The following is a 9,629-nucleotide window of genomic DNA, read 5'->3' on the forward strand; positions in this document are numbered from 1 at the left end:
CTCAGCCTTCTGAATAGTTGGGACTACACATGTGTGTCACTATGCCCAGCTAAATTTTTATTTTTATTTATTTATTTTTGAGATGGAGTCTCACTCTGTTGCTCAGGCTGGAGTGCAGTGGCATGATCTCGGTTCACTGCAACCCCTGCTTCCGGGGTTCAAGCAATTCTCCTGCCTCAGCCTCCCAAGTAGCTGGGATTACAGGTGTGTGCCATCATGCTTGGTTAATTTTTGTATTTTTAGTAGAGATGAAGTTTCACCATGTTGGCCAGGCTGGTCTCTAATTCCTGGCCTCAGGTGATCCTCCCACCTCAGCCTCCCAAAGTGGTAGGATTATAGGCATGAGCCACTGTGCCCAGCCTATTTTAATTTTGTTTTGTAGAGATGGAGTCTTTTTATGTTGCCCAGGCTGATCTCAAACTCCTGAGCTCAAGTGATCCTGCTTTGGCCTCCTAAAGTACTGGGGTTGTAAATGTGAGGTTATAGATGTGAGCCACTGCACCAGGCCTTAACTTTTTTTCCTTCAGTGGTCCTGTTCATCCCTCAGCTTGGGTAACAATTATCACCTGCACTTGACTCATCTCTGGGAGCAGGTTCTTTCCTGGAAGGCTTACTCTGTATGACACAGATGTTTGAAAGGGGTTGACAGTCTTCATTTGTCTCTACCAAGGGAGATCAGTGTCCCTCAGAAAGGGCAGGAGCCTCTCAGAAGATGCTTACACTCAGTCATCACGGAAGGTGTGTCCTACTGGTTGGCTTTCAAAAAATTTCAGACTTTTTCGAGAGATATACTGATTTTTGTACCAGTAGAAACCACATTTTATTCTTATTCATCTACCGTCACTCACTCAAGCTCCCTTACATGTGGCCAGCTTGGAAAGATCCACACGACAGAGGCAAATTATTAAGTCAACTCGGTAATGGATCCAAAGCTTTGGGCTTATTAGTATCATTCCCTGGTTAGCTACTACGTCACTCTACCTAGTTCTACAGCAGTTGAAACATCTTTTGCGTCAAGCCAATGATTCATTTACTCTTTCTGATGTGCCGTAAAGACTCCAAGCAGATTAGTGCCTCTTGGCCTGGGCTGGCAGGCATGATGGAGCATTCCAGTTGCTCATCTGCTTCTAGGGTTGTGTTCACTCCTAACGGGCACCTGTAAGCCCTGAAGAAATGTGCCATAAATGGTAATGTATGTAGCTGGAAGTGACATGATAGCTTAGGGTTTGCCTAACTTCTGCTGTGAGAAGAAAGGCTGACTAAAATGGCATGATGTAACGCAATCATGAAACTGAACGAGGTTCAAAATGGATGCTTGTTTATGGTCAGACCATGGTGAAAGGCAATAAAGTGTTTATAAAACCACTGCTTAAACTGTTGTTATAAACTGATTAAAATCATCAGGCTAGAATACTGTGAGAGGTTGTAGTCATTTCTTCTTACTGAGTGGAAATGAAGCTGCTAATTAGTAAGATCTGTAAAAGAATTCTTTTATAACATTGAATCATATGATATTACTTTCCAATGTTATTTTTATAGCATTGAATCATATAATATTACTTCCCATAAAGAGTCCAGGTAGTAACTAATTGCACACTTCTAATTATCTAACTGAGATATTAAGACCCAGAGAAAGCAAGAACTTGCCCAACCAACACAGTGAGTTATTGGTATGGTTAGTTAGTCATTCTTTAGCCTTCATGAGATGAAGTAATTTGTGTTTCTCAAACTGTTTTATGGACATATTTTTCTAACATAAAATAACTTCACAGTTAAATTCTCTAAAAGCTTAAAAGCTTACTTGCCAAGCAAATTGTTTCCAATTAGCTTTCATCTATTTTATCCTGTAAATCCCAATACAAGATATAATATATTATTGATGTCTTCCTGGCAGAGTTATGTTTCTTCTAGGGCCATCTACAAAGTTAGGAGGGCAGTGAAGATTTTGTAAGGCTCACTGTAATATTTTCATGAGAGATTGGTATGGAGTATTCTAAGAAATAATGTCTTTCTTGGCCATGCACGGTTGCTCACGCCTGTAATCCCAGCACTTTGGGAGGCCAAGGTGGGTGGATCACCTGTGGTCGGGAGTTTGAGACCAGCTTGACCAACATGGAGAAACCCCATCTCTACTAAAAATACAAAATTAGCCGGGCATGGTGGTGCATGCCTGTAATCCCAGCTACTCGGGAGGCTGAGGCAGGAGAATCTCTTGAACCTGGGAGGTGGAGGTTGCCTTGAGCCGAGATCGCCCCATTGCACTCCAGCCTGGGCAACAAGAGTGAGACTCCCTTTAAGAAAAAAAAAGAAAAAAAATAAATAAGGTACTTCTTTCTCTTCCAGTGGCAATTTTTACTATAAAGTATTAAAGCTATAAATAAAAGTAACTCTGTAAAATTATATTTCTTTTTTCTTTTTCTTTTTCTTATTTTCTTTGAGACAGGGTCTCGCTCTGTTGTCCGTGTTGGAATCCTGGAGTGCAGTGGCATGATCTTGGCTCACTGCAGCCTCTGCCTCCCAGGCTCAAGCCATCTTCCTACCTCAGCCTCCTGAGTTGTTGGGACTAACAGCATGTGCCACCATACCTGGTTATTATTTTTGCATTTTTTTAGAGATGGAGTCTTGCCATGTTGGTCAGATTGGTCTCAAACTCCTTGGCTCAAGCCATCTGGCTACCTTGGCCTCCCAAAGTGCTGGGAGTACAGGTGTGAGCCACTGAGCCCAGCCTAACGTTATATTTCTTTTCTTTTCCTTTTTTTTTTTTTTTTTTTGAGACAGACTCTTACTCTGTTGCTCAGGCTGGAGTGCAGTGGCATGATCTTGTCTCACTGCAACTTCTGCCTCCCAGGTTCAAGCAATTCTCATGCCTCAGCCTCCCCAGTAGCTAGGATTACAGGCGCCCACCACCATGCCCAGCTAATTTTTTATATTATTGGTAGAGACAGGGTTTCACCATGTTGGCTGGGCTGGTCTTGAACTCCTGACCTGAAGTGATCCACCCTCCTCAGGCTCCCAAAGTGCTGGGATTACAGGCATGAGCCATGGCACCCGGCTATATTTCTAAGTTTATTTTGCTTCATATACTAGGAACTGTAGTTTGTTTTACATGTGGTCTTGAAAATAGTTTGTTCTGTTCTGATTATAAGTAATATGTGTTTATTGTTTAAAAAAAAAAAAGGGTAAATAGCCAGGTGCAGTGGCATGTGCTTGTAGTCCCAGCTACTCAGGAGGCTGAGGCAGGAGGATGCTTTTGAGCCCAGGCATTTGAGACTGTAGTGAGCTGTGATTGTTCCACTGCATTCTAGCCTGGGTTACAGACCAAGACCCCGTCTCAAAAAATAAAATAAAATAAAATGAAATTAAAAAATTGATAAATATAGAAAAAATGTGAAAACCAAAGGGGAACATCTCCCACTACCAGAGATCATTTCTATTTTAATTCTGGAGAATTTCCTTCTAGTCTTTTTTTTAAATGCATAAATATGGGAAATACACAATTATGGGAAATACACAACTTCCCATAATGAGTTACCACCCCATTTACGATTTTGTGTCCTGCTAGTCTCACTGTCATTATGTCATTAGCATTTATCCCTTGCATAAAATGCTTCGCAGATTACTAAATGGCAACATACTATAATATTAAACTTTGTGGATATCCAACAATGATTTTAATCACTATTCTCTTATTGAGTATTTGTGTATTTTTTGTTTCCTTTCCTATTTTAATTGTGATACAGTGAATAGTTTTGCACATAATTTTTGCACACATTTCTGATTATGTTCATAGTAAATACACATTGTCTTAAACAAATGGTTAGGCTTAGATTTTCCTGGAATAACTCTGGAGCCATATACAAATGGACAGCTGAACCTTTTTCTACAGAACTGTAATAGACTCAAACCCACGTAAAATTGGAGTATTTACACATCACACGTTAGAACTTGGAATATGTCAACATGCTAGCCTATTAGTTAACGCCATTCATAACTACCACTTGGAAATTCTTGGCTCTAACTTGAAGCTACGTGCTATGAAGGAATGCAGGCCTCGGTCCCCAGTTTGTGCCTTAACTGATCAGCACTCCTTAGTAAATTATTCTCTGCCTACTCCGATGATTACTATAGCTGCCTTCTTCATGTCAATTGTGAGACACATGCAGGGGAATTTTCAGATTTACGATAGAGAGCTACCAAGATTTCATCATCAGCACCACAACTGTCATACATATTAAAAAACCTTTGATCTGTTAAGTAAATATGCTCGGCACCCAGAGGCTCCTTTGGAAAGTACGGGAGTGGTAGGGACTGCCCTCCCCATTTCCATTGGTTCTCTTCTTCCGGTTCTTCGATTTCCCTGGCAAAATATTTACTTTAAGAGCTCAGGGTGTGGCATACTCACTTTACAATGGCATGTGCTCTTTGTGCCAGGAAAAAATAAAAAGTCCCTTGTGGTTAGTGAAGTAGAGGTGAGGACGTAATCACAACAGCTGATAGTGCTGAGGCTCTTGTCGCATTTTAGACTCATCTTTATGAGAAGAAAATATAGTTGCTTCCACGATATCCTAATTCATCTCTATCTGATCTTTGTGAAAGGTGCAGGGAAATGGGTTTACTCGATCAGAGAGTTCTGGAAGGTTGTTTTGCAATCTCTCTCTCTCTCTTTTTTTGAGACAGAGTCTCACTCTGTCACCTAGGCTGAAGTGCAATGGTGCGATCTTGGCTCACTGCAACCTCTGCCTCCCAAGTTCAAGCTATTCTCCTGCCTCAGCCTCCCTAGTATCTGGGATTCCAGGCGCACACCACCACGCCAGGCTAATTTTTGCATTTTTATTAGAGACGGTGTTTCACCGTGTTGGCCACGCTGGTCTCGAACTCCTGACCTCAGGTGATCTGCCTGCCTTCGCCTCCCAGAGTGCTGGGATTACAGGCGTGAGCCACACACCTGGCCTACAATCTCAAAACTATTAAATATACGCATATTTTTTGAACCCAACATTTCATTTCTTGAAGTTATCTCAAGAAAGTAATTAAGAATATGTACAAAGATTCATCCATGACTGTTCTTCATAGTACTATTTATAATAATTGAAAAATTAGAAACAACCTGAGGAATTCAATCATGAATAACCATACAATTGAAAACTGTACAACTGTTTTAAATGATGGCATGGGAAGTAGTTTTTTAAAAGATGAACAGATGGCTGTATTCATATCCTTAAATGAAAAGGCTAGGTTAAAAAAATGTACTCTAAGATTCAATTTATGTTAAATATATGAACAGAAATGAGTCTAGAAGTTATTAAAAATTTAGCACTGTAATTCTCTAGATGGTGAGTCTATGACTAATCTTTGTGTTCCTCTTTTAACTTATTTATATATTTTGTTTTTTCAACAGAGTATGTATTATGGTAATATTTTTTGAAGCACAGAAAAAGATTTAAAACTCTGTTCTTTCTGTATTGTGCCTCAGACTTTCTTCCATCTTTAAGAGAAGATAAAACAATAGAAGACTTATGTACTTAGACTGACATGCACATTTTGTCTTTGTGATAAAGTCTCCTTGCAAGGAAAAGACTAAACAGCAAACATTACATTAAAACCATTACAAAAAAATGGGAGCAGATATGATTCTAGAGTTACAAATATGCTGCCTTCATGACATCATTCTCCCCATCTCAAAACAGTCATCCCGCTCTCCTCAATGTAGTGCAGTTAGCCTCAGAATCTCAACCAACACCGTTCATCAAAGATCGGTATCCATTTGCCATCTCAGGAAATTATCATACTAAAATCAATTAGAATTCTGGTAAAGAGAGGCCGGGCGCCGTGACTCACGTCTGTAATCCCAGCACTTTGGGAGGCCGAGGTGGGCAGATCACCTGAGGTCAGGAGTTCGAGACCAGCCTGGCCAACATGGTGAAACCCCATCTCTAGGCCGGGCGCGGTGGCTCACGCTTGTAATCCCAGCACTTTGGAAGGCCGAGGCGGGCGGATCACGAGGTCAGGAGATCGAGACCACGGTGAAACCCCGTCTCTACTAAAAATACAAAAAATTAGCCGGGCGTGGTGGCGGGCGCCTGTAGTCCCAGCTACTCGGAGAGGCTGAGGCAGGAGAATGGCGTGAACCCAGGAGGCGGAGCTTGCAGTGAGCCGAGATTGCGCCACTGCACTCCAGCCTGGGTGACAGAGCAAGACTCCGTCTCAAAAAAAAAAAAAAAAAAAAAAAAGAAACCCCATCTCTACGAAAAATGCAAAAATTAGCCGGGTGTGGAGGCACATGTCTGTAATCCCAGCTACTCCAGGGGCTGAGGCAGGAGAATTGCTTGAACCCGGGAGGCGGAGGTTGCAGTGAGCCGAGATCGTGCCACTGCACTCCAGCCTGGGCAACAGAGCGAGACTCTGTCTCAAAAAAAAAAAAAAAGAAAGAAAACTGGCGAAGAGTATCTGTTGCATTTTTCATGAAATATTATTATAAAAATAATTCTTCTAAACCAAGAAGCATAGCGTTTCCCTTTAAGAAAAATGCTATGAGTGCGTTAGAATATTTAAACAAAAAAGCACAATTTATTTTATTGTGGAGAATTCTATATAACATGTTGGAAATACAGAAAATCAACACTTTTTTACTTTTTTTTTTTTTTTTGAGACGAAGTCTCGAGTCTCGCTCTGTTGCCCAGGCTGGAATGCAGTGGCACGATCTCGGCTCACTGCAACCTCTGCCTCCTGCGTTCAAAGGATTCTGTCGCCTCAGTCTCCCAACAGGCACATGCCACCACGCCTGGCTAATTTTTATATTTTTAATAGAGATGAGGTTTCACCATGTTGGCCAAGCCGGTCTCGAACTCCTATCCCTCAAGTGATCCGCCTGCCTCAGCTTCCCAGAATGCTGGGATTATACACGTGAGCCACTGTGTCCAGCCTAAATCAATACTATTTTGAAGTACAATAAATCAGTGTACAGGTGTTACAGTGTACACCCCGATATCTTCTCATGGTGACACCATGCACACATACACAGACATTCAGCATGAACACTGACTATTTTGGTATGTTCTATAGTATTTACCTTGTTTCTTAGGAGAGTTTTAATTTCTTGATGTTTTGTTTAGCATTTTAATCCTCCTTCGACCTGGATTTCAAGGCACAGATCTTGGTTGAACCAACAGGGCTTGAGGCATTGTACTACCAATTGAGCAAAGAAAGGCAAAGTTGGTTTGATAATACTAAAATTTGAAAAGCTTATATTTCCTACAAGACTTGAAGATTTAAAAAAATCAGTCATGTGGACCTATAAAGTTGTTTTAATGGAGTTGATTCTTTACTGTAAGGACAATTCAATCATGGAAAGCTGATAGGCTTGGTTATGCAAATTATTCTGAAGTGGTAAGGAAGACTCACTGGCTTCAAAAGTTAAGAGGGAAATTCCTACTAAAACCTTTGAACCCTCATGTACATTGATAAGTAGAATTGCCTTTAGCGTGGTGAAAGGTTCCTTGGAAAGCAGCCAAGTCCCCACTTCCTTATCCAGTAATAGAAGCAATAATCTGCAATAATCAGAAATGATCTGCTTTATTTTATACTATCTAATAACAACAAACTTTTTGATCACAAATACGTTGAGCCTGAAAATCAAAATAAAAGAAAGATGAAGTTGCATTCAAAAGTACTTTGAAATAACATGGCTTACTTTCCCATGTGTAGGAGAAATTTTGTGTTTTATATCTATCTGTATGTTTTATATCTACGTATGCTCTCTGTAGGATAGCATATCATCTCCTGTGTTACTTTTTGTGGTTTATATTTTTTGTAGATATGTCATACTTTATTCTTGACATGGGGAAGGAATTAAGCAATGACTCTTATATCTTGGAAAAACTGGGATTTCAAAAAATAGTTTTGAATTATGTAAAACACTTTCACCTTGAAGGTTCATTATGGTTTTTTATTTCTTTCTTTTTCTAAGTAATAAACAGTGTGATGCTAACGGTGAAGATTCTGTTACTTATATTAAAGGAAAAACAGGTTAACAAAACCATTTGCCCCACTCATATTGAAGGTCATGTTTTGTTAGTTTGTTTGATTTTTAGCTGAATGAACTATAATGTAATGTTTAAAAAAGTGGTTGAGTGGTCTCTAAAATGATTTTTTTTGAGTTCCTACCAAATATTGTGTCTAGTTTCAAAATTATGCCTAGTTTCAGCTGTACTTAAGCTATGACTTTCAGAATTAAGGTGAGATAGGCTTCTGTAGGGGAGAGAAATCTCTCCATTTGCACGTCCATTGGGCAGTATAGACATGACATACCTTAAACCAAACCCTAGATTCTATTATTCCCCCAATAATCTACTCCTTCTTAAGTGCTTTCTGCCTGATTAAACTGTACAACCATCCCCTTAGTTATTTAAGCCAAAACATTTAGAGTTATTCCTAATTTTCTTTTTCTTTCTTAGTCAATATCCAATTAATATAAAATGACTGTCATTTTAAACTTTATTTTATTTTATTTTTCTGAGATGGAGTCTTGGTTTGTTGCCAGGCTAGAGTACAGTGGCACGATCTCGGCTCAATGCAACCTCCATCTCCCGGGTTCAAGCAATTCTCCTGCCTCAGCCTCCTGAGTGACTGGGATTACAGGCATGTACCACCATGCCTGGCTGATTTTTGTAATTTTAGTAGAGATGGGGTTTCACCATCTTGGCTAAGCTCGTCTAGAACTCCTGACCTCAGGTGATCTGCCCACCTCGGCCTCCCAAAGTGCTGGGATTACAGGTGTGAGCCACCGCACCCGGCCTAAACTTTAAAATATATTCTTAATGCAACTACTTCTGACCATCTCCACCATGTCCACTCTTGTCTAAACAAGCCTCCTCACTGCTCTCGTTGCATCCCTTCTGTTTCCCTCACAGCAGTCAGAGGTCCTTTGGAAATCCTAAATCAGGGTACATTGCTCCCCTGCACTAATTCATCCAATCTTATCCTATCCCATCTCACTTAGTGCAACATGCAAACATCCTACCATGGCAAAAGGGCTGTACCTAACCTGCTTCCTGGCTACTTACTTGACTTCATTTCCTACCACACTTTCCCTCACTCCATCTGCTCCAGCACACGAGTCTTACTGTCCTTCCAGCCTCCCAAGCACTTTCCTGTCTCAAAGATATTGTATTTGGTGTTCTCTCCGCATTTTTTTTTTTTTTTTTGACAGAATCTCTCTCTGTCGCCCAAGCTGGAGTGTAGTGGCATGATCTTGGCTCACTGTAACCTCTGCCTCCCAGGTCCAAGTGATTCTCCTGCCTCAGCCTCCCAGGTAGCTCGAACTACAGGCGCCCACCACCATGCCTGGCTAATTTTTTTATTTTTGGTAGAGATGTGATTTCACCATGTTGTCCAGGCTGGTCTCGAACTCCTGGCCTCAAGTGATCCGGCAACCTTGGCCTCCCAAAGTGCTGGAATTACAGATACGAGCCACTGCAGCCTGCCTTGTTCTCTCCGCTTTGGATGCTCTTTCCCCAGATGTCTGCACGGCTCCATCCTTTACTTCATGCAGGTCCCCGGTCAATGTTTTCTCCATAGAGATGTTTTCCTGATCACTTTATCTAAAACGACACCCGTGGACACTCTCTTCC

This window comes from Symphalangus syndactylus, chromosome 8, assembly GCF_028878055.3.
Source record: "Symphalangus syndactylus isolate Jambi chromosome 8, NHGRI_mSymSyn1-v2.1_pri, whole genome shotgun sequence".
Classification (NCBI taxonomy): domain Eukaryota; kingdom Metazoa; phylum Chordata; class Mammalia; order Primates; family Hylobatidae; genus Symphalangus; species Symphalangus syndactylus.